We start from the raw sequence: 10,989 nt of genomic DNA on the forward strand, positions 1-10,989 counted from the left end.
GTTAATAAAAGATTTATGAATACAGAAATTAATTAAATATTTCATTAATCATTTTATGCTATTAACAAATATGAGGATTTACAAACTCCACAAAAATATCCGACGACAATATATAAGGAACCTGACTATATTATTTAACTCTAACCTTTCACTGTACAAATTCGTAAATATTCAGAAACTTAAAAGCTAGATGCAGCTTTTACCTAAAAAAAATTCTAAGCGAGTGAAAAATAAAATGTAAACATATTTCCTCCCATGATACCATTGAGGTCTGTCAGCGTCAAGACCGACCTTGTCTTCTCCCAGGACGTTCATCACTCAATCACGCTCCATGATACCATTGAGGTCTGTCAGCGTCAAGACCGACCTTGTCTTCTCCCAGGACGTTCATCACTCACGCTCCATGATACCATTGAGGTCTGTCAGCGTCAAGACCGACCTTGTCTTCTCCCAGGACGTTCATCACTCACGCTCCATGATACCATTGAGGTCTGTCAGCGTCAAGACCGACCTTGTCTTCTCCCAGGACGTTCATCACTCACGCTCCATGATACCATTGAGGTCTGTCAGCGTCAAGACCGACCTTGTCTTCTCCCAGGACGTTCATCACTCACTCACGCTCCATGATACCATTGAGGTCTGTCAGCGTCAAGACCGACCTTGTCTTCTCCCAGGACGTTCATCACTCACTCACGCTCCATGATACCATTGAGGTCTGTCAGCGTCAAGACCGACCTTGTCTTCTCCCAGGACGTTCATCACTCACGCTCCATGATACCATTGAGGTCTGTCAGCGTCAAGACCGACCTTGTCTTCTCCCAGGACGTTCATCACTCACGCTCCATGATACCATTGAGGTCTGTCAGCGTCAAGACCGACCTTGTCTTCTCCCAGGACGTTCATCACTCACGCTCCATGATACCATTGAGGTCTGTCAGCGTCAAGACCGACCTTGTCTTCTCCCAGGACGTTCATCACTCACTCACGCTCCATGATACCATTGAGGTCTGTCAGCGTCAAGACCGACCTTGTCTTCTCCCAGGACGTTCATCACTCACTCACGCTCCATGATACCATTGAGGTCTGTCAGTGTCAAGACCGACCTTGTCTTCTCCCAGGACGTTCATCACTCACGCTCCATGATACCATTGAGGTCTGTCAGCGTCAAGACCGACCTTGTCTTCTCCCAGGACGTTCATCACTCACGCTCCATGATACCATTGAGGTCTGTCAGCGTCAAGACCGACCTTGTCTTCTCCCAGGACGTTCATCACTCACGCTCCATGATACCATTGAGGTCTGTCAGCGTCAAGACCGACCTTGTCTTCTCCCAGGACGTTCATCACTCACGCTCCATGATACCATTGAGGTCTGTCAGCGTCAAGACCGACCTTGTCTTCTCCCAGGACGTTCATCACTCACTCACGCTCCATGATACCATTGAGGTCTGTCAGCGTCAAGACCGACCTTGTCTTCTCCCAGGACGTTCATCACTCACGCTCCATGATACCATTGAGGTCTGTCAGCGTCAAGACCGACCTTGTCTTCTCCCAGGACGTTCATCACTCACGCTCCATGATACCATTGAGGTCTGTCAGCGTCAAGACCGACCTTGTCTTCTCCCAGGACGTTCATCACTCACGCTCCATGATACCATTGAGGTCTGTCAGCGTCAAGACCGACCTTGTCTTCTCCCAGGACGTTCATCACTCACGCTCCATGATACCATTGAGGTCTGTCAGCGTCAAGACCGACCTTGTCTTCTCCCAGGACGTTCATCACTCACTCACGCTCCATGATACCATTGAGGTCTGTCGGTGTCAAGACCGACCTTGTCTTCTCCCAGGACGTTCATCACTCACGCTCCATGATACCATTGAGGTCTGTCAGTGTCAAGACCGACCTTGTCTTCTCCCAGGACGTTCATCACTCACGCTCCATGATACCATTAAGGTCTGTCAGCATCAAGACCGACCTTGTCTTCTCCCAGGACGTTCATCACTCACTCACGCTCCATGATACCATTGAGGTCTGTCAGCGTAAAGACCGACCTTGTCTTCTCCCAGGACGTTCATCACTCACTCACGCTTCTATAGTTATAACCATAATTATTAAAGGGGTGGACTGGTAAGCCAGTGGAAGGCCTCTCTCAGATGACCAAAAGCTCCAGCTGCTGGACATACTAAGACCCGCATCAGGAAATAAACTGTTTCCTGATAAACTTTACCTAATTTAAAAGGCTCAAAAATCAACTAACCCACAGATTAATAAGTCTGGGCTTAACTCAGACCTCCCTTGATCCACCTTGATGTTACATAATACACCAAGCTACACCTCATTTCCCCTTCTTAAACTACTCCCCATTAATCAACAACCAAATGATCTCTTAACAATAACTACATTGTATTACTGCACAAGTAACAACACGTACCTACATATTCTGCTACTTACAGTTTAATACAATATATTATTATTATTGTTATAAAGGGGAAGCGCTAAGCCCGTAGGATTATACAGCGCCTGGGGGGGATGTGGAAGGCATTCAGGCTTAATTCGGGGAACTGGAGCACAGATCCAATTCCCTAAATCAAGAGCCCCTCACCAACATCAAGGTACCTTCCTTGAGGGGTTAATACAATATAGATAACAGAAGTGAGCACTACTGGTAGCAACTCACTTGGCATAAGACTTAAAAATGTCCTAACTGCAGTTATAATTATTATTATAATCAAAAGGAAGCGCTAAGCCACAAGGGCTACACAGCTGCAGTTATAATAAAAATCGTATTAGAAAGTTTAAACACCAAGGGCATTCCAGTGTTAGTGTATTTTTATTTACAAAATTGTGTTAAACGATTTAATTTTTGGTTCTATTTAAATATTTTATACGTTGTTCAACAGGCAGTTTTCTCTATGCCTTACAAAAAATAGGCTTTTCCTAGCCTTAATATACAATATAAACTATCTTCCAGAACATTTAATTCAGTTCAGAGCCAATTCTAGCATACAAGAAGAGTCAAGATACTAGTGATACCACCGCCAGAACCCTCATTATCAGTTTTCTGGTAACCCCCCCCCCTCATGGGTATCCCATAACTGGTATCCCTTTCATGGAGGGCCCACCTTTTGTGCTACCCCACTATTGGGGGTGGTGAGGTGGTACAATGGGCTGGCAGGCCGAGAAGGTGGGTATAGATCAGTAGGCAGGCAAGATATTCAGAAGCATAGTGATAGCGCTATCAGGGTTGTGATAATCTGGCTGAGACAGTGCAGAGATGACACACTCAAGGCTCCTGACCCTCATGGCACTCTGACCCATAAGGCAGTTTGAATCATGTGGCGGTTTGATACAGAGGAGAGGTCAGACCCACGGTGTAACCTGACCCAAGAGGCAGCCTAAATGACGGGGTGATGGCTGGCAGCCAGGTGGGTTGTGGGGTGGCCAGACAGATGACAGAATTACCAGAAGGGCGAGTAATGGGTGGTGGGCGGTACAGCGAGTATTCAGTAGAATTGGATGACTTGAGCTCATCGCCGATGTCAGAGTGATGTCACCTTCAGTGCTGGGAAACCTGCTGTCACATTTCTTTCTTGGATGAACTGGGTATTCTGCACGAGTTCCCGAGCTTGATGGATCATGGTAGGGTAACAGCTGATAACTTTTACAAGATGCTGAGAAAAATGAAGGTATCACCACACACCTGTGTGCCAGGTGATACCAATGCCTCCATCAGTGGGATGACAGATGAGTCAGTTGTGGAGAGAGACGGATGATTCCTTGGGTTATGGGTAACATAACGTATTATCAGCTATTGTTCTCTTAATTCTTCATCACGTAGTCCAGCGTCTCACGTTCCTGTGTCCGTACCTCCAAACACCATCATCATCAGATCTTTTCTGAATAAAGCCAAGAATTATTAATTCTACATTAATAGCAAACGCGGATGCATCTGGCTATCTCGTCTGGTATATCGTTCAAATATTCAAGAAACCCCACATCGTACACACGCTCAGAGTGTGTGTATGTGGGGGGAATAATGTAAATATGGGTGTGGGTGTGTGTTTACCAACCAGGGAACACTTTCTCCTACAACTCATTCTCTGAACTCCCATATGTATCTAAGTGAATTTCTTCCATGCTGTTTTCGTTAAATTTCTCTATTATCTGGGATTAGCTTGTCCTCTATAAAAATAAAACCAATAATTACATATTACAAGGGTAAAAAGCTAAATAGATATAACGAAGTCGATACGATGTTCTCCCTTGTCAACAGAAAACTAACACTTGCACAGCGCAGTAGACATAACTACGTCATATTTTCACTGTTTACGTTGCTTTCTTAAGTCTTCCACTTGACTGTCTTTACAACAGCTAAACAATATCTGTTGTTTAGAGGTCGAGCTGCGTTCCTACACTAACACTGATGCAGTCTCTTACCAACCTCTGCAAACCTCGCACATTCAGTTTCACTCAGGACTGTTATTAAGAACTGAATACACATGTCCGTTCCTCGCTTGTCAGATAACCAAAACTGCCAGTTCATCAGGTATACCTGGAGTATACCTGGAGAGAGTTCCAGGGAACAACGCCCCCGCGGCCCGGTCTGTGACCAGGCCTCATGGTCACAGGCTGCTACTGCTGGCCGCACGCAATCCAACGTACGAACCACAACCCGGCTGGTCAGGTACTGACTTTAGATGCCTGTTCAGTGCCTGCTTGAAGACAGCCAAGGGCCTACTGGTAATCCCCCTTATGTACTGTCACAAAACAAACAAGAGACATCAGTTTGTGAATAAGAACGGTCATATACTGAGTAAACAGCAATTACTTCACCAAAGAGATCCGTCATGGAAGGAATGGCCGTCAAGAGAGACGAGGCTAAAAATGGCTTTAATAAATGTGACAGTCATTAACTCGGTAATGGAAAAACTCGAGTAATGATGATAGGAGAGGACGAGCAAAACAAGAGACTAATAATAGTATAAATTGAAGTGCTAAACCCCTAAGGGTCATACAGTGTTATAGGGAGATGTGCGAAGGTCAGGAGAGGGAGAGAGGGAGAGAGGGAGAGAGAGAGAGAGAGAGAGAGAGAGAGAGAGAGAGAGAGAGAGAGAGAGAGAGAGAGAGAGAGAGGCTGCGTCGAAGATGGGAATTTCAGCGAGTTCGGTAAAAGTGTATTGGTTGGGGAGGTGTAGACGTTGAAAGTCAGTCAAGCATGTCCGCTTTGTGTGTGTGTGTGTGTGTGTGTGTGTGTGTGTGTGTGTGTGTGTGTGTGTGAGAGAGAGAGAGAGAGAGAGAGAGAGAGAGAGAGAGAGAGAGAGAGAGAGAGAGAGAGAGAGAGAGCTACAATGAAATAAATAGGAAATGAAAGAAAGGGTCGAATAATCTACATTAGAGAAATCTTCCAAAGATGACTATCTGCCTCCTCGCTCGCTCTCATTGTTGGGCGAGATGACAATTGAACAGTATTGCCTAAGACTCTTTCCTCCTCCCAGCACTCAGACTATACCTTCAACCTGAAAAAGAGGGCGAGCCATTACTCTGACACACTGAAAAAGTTTAATATTGCTTTCACTACCATTGTTTGTGTCACCACTGTTTCAACCATTATTACCACTACTGTATCATGAGTGTTCAATTGTTAGTTTATCGTCCAGGGTGCGTGAGAGTTATCATGCTTCCCTTAACAACAGTTAACATCGTTGACACTGTGGTGTTAATGGAGGCGGCGGCTTCAATAGCAGCAGCAGCCGCCGCCACAGTAATACCTGTAATTTACCTGGAGAGGGTTTCGGGGGTCAACGCCCCCGCGGTTCTGTCTGAGACCAGGCCTCGTGGTGGTTCAGGGTCTGATCAACCAGGCTGTTACTGCTGGCCGAACGCAAACTAACGTACTAACCACAGCCCTACTGGTCAGGTACTGACTTTAGGTGGCTATCCAGTGCCTTCTTGAAGACAGCCAGGGATCTATTGGTAATTCCTTTTATGTTAGGGCTCTGGTGGCCTGGTGGTTAACGCTCTCGCTTCACACGGTGAGGGCCTGGGTTCGATTCTCAGCCAGAGTAGAAACATTGGACGTGTTTCTTTCCACCTGTTGTCTATGTTCCCCATCAGTAAAATGGGTACCTGGGTGTTAGTCGACTGGTGTGGGTCGCATCCTGGGACACTGACCTAAGGAGGCCTGGTCACAGACCGGGCCGCGGGGGCGTTGACCCCCGGAACTCTCTTCAGATAAACTCTCCAGATGTTGCATCTCCTGCCGAGTCTTCTGCTTTCATAGGGAGTGATTTTCGTGTGCGAGTTTGGTACGAGCAATAATATTAGCACCATCAACAGCTGTGGCTTAAGACCATTAACTGCATTCTGAATCACAATTATGTTAATCAAGGGAAAGCGCTAAACCCGGAGGATTATACAGCATTCTGAATCACACCCATAATCCTTCCGAATAATCCTAAATAAGGATGCTGCGTTTTCTTCTCCCATTTTGTGTCATGCACGATTTTTGCATTTCTTGTTGGTAGTCACATTCCGTGATCTTTCACGTAAAAAGTCACAATACCATGAATTTAACTATCCAAAACTAATCCAGAATTATGGGAGGAGACTTTGGATGTGTTTTTCATACGTTCTGGATCACTGCCAAATAGTGTAAGGAGAGAGAGAGAGAGAGAGAGAGAGAGAGAGAGAGAGAGAGAGAGAGAGCTAAGGTCAAGTCAAATCTAAAGTGTTCAGGAGATTATTCTGGCAGCCGTGAAAGAGTACATACAATTCATTTTTACTTCTGGGAGTCATTTTTATTTGCAAAATTCAAGATGGCCACGCCCAAATCCTACTTTTTTCTTGGAGAGGGGATTTTATTCAATACTTATATATTTTCTTTCTATAAGTAACATTATTTGTGATATATAACTTTGCAGTGAAGCTTTGTCGTGACCCTCATGTGACTGGTATTCGAAGCAGTAAGTCAACACTTAATATATGCCAAATGAACTCTTGCATAGTAATGCATAATAAATGGACAAATTCAGCTCATGTGACATTTTAGTTGCATTTGTGTCCTTTTACTTAACACATTGTCGGTAATTTTACCAATATGACTGTTATGTAATTTACCGTATAAATACTAGAGTTTAATATAAGTCATATTCTTTATCAAACCGGTAACTTTTCAGTAAGTTTCGTTAAGGACGTTTGGCCTCTGTTGTCTGTCATCTTGACTCAGCTGCATCTGTGATCAGTCGACTACACATGTGAAAATCTAATAACACTATCCCTCAGTGGCGATGGACAGTGGATGTATCTCATGAAGATGGATTTCATGCACATTTCTGACTAAATCTCTTACCATGACCCAGGATGTCTCATCACATAGTTCGCTGAAAGAATTCTAACACTTCTCTGGGTAACTTCGCCATGCTTTGTATGTAGCATAAACAGTATTTAAAAGTTTTAACGAATTACACCTACTACCAAGGGAAGATACGTTTTTATTCACATAATATAAAAAAAAATATCAACTTAGAGAATATAAAGAGTTTTTGTTAGTTGGTCGTGTACCTTTCCGAAGCCAGAATCATGGGTGTTAAACAAATCCAACTTGGCTGTAATGGCTATAGATTGGGTTGTAGATTGAGCTGGTTGATGTAGAGCAATGCCTGCTTTGGTTTACTGATATACCAGGCCAAGCATATTAATGACAAGCAAGGAGTTAGAAGCCTAGAGGAAGGAGACGTATGAGGTATGGAGTCAGATCTGCTCTGTCCATAGCGAAGAATGTGTGAAAATAGTGATGTATGTTTTCGTGTAGTGACGAGTGGCTGAGTACAGAGACAAGTATTCGAGTGTAGTCACGAATATTTGTATAGTGAAGAGTGAGGGTAGTGACTTCCTTTGAAGTATAGTGACGCATTTTAAGTGTAGTGACCTGTGTTTAAATGAATAAAGTATATGAAAAAAATTTATATTAAGCATGATACAGGTATAACTCGTAAATACGGCTTTCGTTTTAGAGTATTTCGCTAATATGGCGCTTTTAAAGTTATATTTAAATTTATTATTTTTGGCAGTCTCAGCGGTGACGTGCACATCAGCTGACCTTTACAACATTTGTGCACTGTGTGTCTCAGTGTCGTATTCTGGCAATTTTCAAACTTTTCCCAGTGTTATTGTTTTTTACTGTAATCATTACTAACAATATAATGGCCCCTAAGGTTAATGCTAGCGAAAAAAAAGGAGTAGCAAGCCTCTTTAAATCAAAAGACAGAAACGATCCAGAAAATTACTTCTAAAATATTCATTCGTCAGTTACTACAAGGAAAAGATGAAAATAATTTAAGGTTAGCAATTTAGTCCTGTGTTCAGACCATCAATCTGAAGACTGATGGACTGAACGCATCGACTCCAGGAACCGATGCCCTCAAACTCCTCATCTTCCACCGCTCTTGTCTGTATTGGACTGAAGAAGTCACTGGCTGGCGAAAAGTTTTCACAAAGATTCCCAGATGCTGCAAAAGTGTCACGTTCTTCAATACTTAAATCACTTGGCCCACTGTCTGAACTGAGATCAACTGAAAACCCCGAGTTATTTTCATCACGAACATTCACTTTACTCCCAGTGAAACTGGTAATCTGCAATCCTGTTTACTCACCCATCTCTTTTACGCTCCCTGGCCCCTTCACTCCCCTCCACGGCATCAAAAAAATGTTCGTTCTTGGATTTCACCTTTGACGAACCATCATCCAAACCAACTGAGTTTATATTTTTGTTGGAAGGAGGACTGAGGAAAAACTGGGGATTTAGACAAGCAATAGGTATCGTGCCTCTCCAAGTTGATTGAAATAAAAACCGTTTTCCCCCCATATGTTTCATTTATTTGCCATCCTTTTTTTCATTTATGCTTGTTTACGAACTTACGAAAATTGAAAAATAAGAAATATATTAGAAATACCATGAAGTGTTTAACTGGTGAATATTATTAACTGAGTGATTGGTTAAGCAGTAATTGTAAAAATAGCGCATAACTTGTACAGTATTTTTAATAATTATATTTAAATTAAAAAGTCTTCTCTAAATGTCGTTGAAACAAGACAATGGTAGAGAAGGTTTCACTAGACAAGCCAAACTATTTGCTAAAAGAAAAAATAATCAAAATCTTTTCAAGTGAAAAATCTGAAAAATACTGTGAGGAAGGAGATTGATTTAAAAACAAATTTTAATTTGAAGCTAATAGGGAAACGGAAAGAGTAAATATGCCCATAAGGATGTGGATCAGTAGCTGGAAGTCCAAGCCCCTCGTGCACAAAGCCTCTTTCACCCCCTTCATCTAGTCTTTCCTAGGACGACCCCTACCCCATTCTTCCCTCCACTACAGATTTACATTCCCTGTAAGTCATTCTATTTTGTTCTATCCTTTCTAAATGTCCGAACCCCCTTAACCCCTCTTCAGTCCCCCCTGGATAATACTTTTAGAACCCCTTGAACCTCCTAATATTCAAGCAATGGATTCCTTGTTTAATATTCACACTACACATTGGCCTCATACACGACATCTTCACTGCCTCCAGCCTTTTCCTTGTTGCAACATTCACCACCCACACTTCACACCCATATAAAAGTGCTGGTACCAATATACTCTCATACATTCCCTTCTTTCCTTCCATGGATAACGTTCTTTGTCTCCAGAGACTCCTCAGTGCACCACTCACCTTTTGTCCTTCCTCAGTTCTATGGTTCACCTTGTCTTTCATAGACCCAGCTGCTGACAAGTCCATTCCCAAATATCTCAACACATTCACTTCTTCCATACAAACTCTATCCCTCCCTTTAATCTGATATTCAATCTTTCATTTCCTAAAATTTTGTTACCCTCCTCACCTTGCTCTTTCCAATGTTCAGTTTAAAATTTTCTTCTTTTATACACCCTCTCAATTTCTTCCACCAACCTCAAACTTTTTTTTTCAGTCTCTCCCAACAAAAGTGTCATCAGCAAAAAATAAATGTGACTACTGCACTTTGCATTAGATTCTTTATCTTCCAGTCCCACACCTTTTCCAAACACCCCTGTATTCTCTTCTCTTACAACACCATCTATAAATATATTAAATCACGGTGACATCACACATCTCTGTCTAAGGCCTACATTTACTGGAGAATAGTCTCCCCCTTTTCTTCATACCCAAACCTGAGCCTCACTATCCTCGTAAAAACCCTAAGTGTTTTTAGTAACTTACCACCTATCCTATACACATGCAGCATCTGCCACATTGTTTTCCTGTCCACCCCTATCATATATGTTTTCCAAGTCTGTAAATGCAACTAAAATTTTTACCCTTATCTAAATACTGTTCACTTATATGCCTCAGCATAAACACTGCTCTCCGTCTTACCCTTAATTCTGTCAATGAATCTACCATACACCTTACCACATATATTCAACAGGCTTATTCCTCTATAGTAATTGCACTCTCCTTTGTCCCCTTTTCCTTTATACAAAGGAACTATGAACTATCTCTGCTAATCCCTAGGTACCTTCTCTTTCATACATTTATTAAATAAAAACACTAATCATTCCATAACTAGATCCCCACCTGATTTTACTATTTCCATCTTGATCCCATCAATTCCAATTGCTTTACCACCTTTCATTTTACCCTCAGCCTCATGTACCTCCCCTACACACACATCTGGCTTTTCCTCACTTCTGAAGGATGTTATGCCTCCATGGGCAATGCATAACATCACAGCTTCCCTATCTTCATCAACATTTAATAGTTTCTCAAAATATTCCCTCCATCTCACTCCAAAACTTTTTCTTGTTCTCGGCAAAATCTGTTGACAACATCCCACCCACTCCCTCGTTTACTTTTTTTATACAGTGGACCCTCGGATATCGGCCGTTCCGGATATCGGCCAAATCGGATTTCGGCCACTTTTTTGGCCGAAATTCTATCCTGGATTTCGGCTGGCAACTCGGAAATTGGCCGTAT

This window comes from Cherax quadricarinatus, unplaced genomic scaffold, assembly GCF_038502225.1.
Source record: "Cherax quadricarinatus isolate ZL_2023a unplaced genomic scaffold, ASM3850222v1 Contig2, whole genome shotgun sequence".
NCBI classification, from domain to species: Eukaryota; Metazoa; Arthropoda; class Malacostraca; order Decapoda; family Parastacidae; genus Cherax; species Cherax quadricarinatus.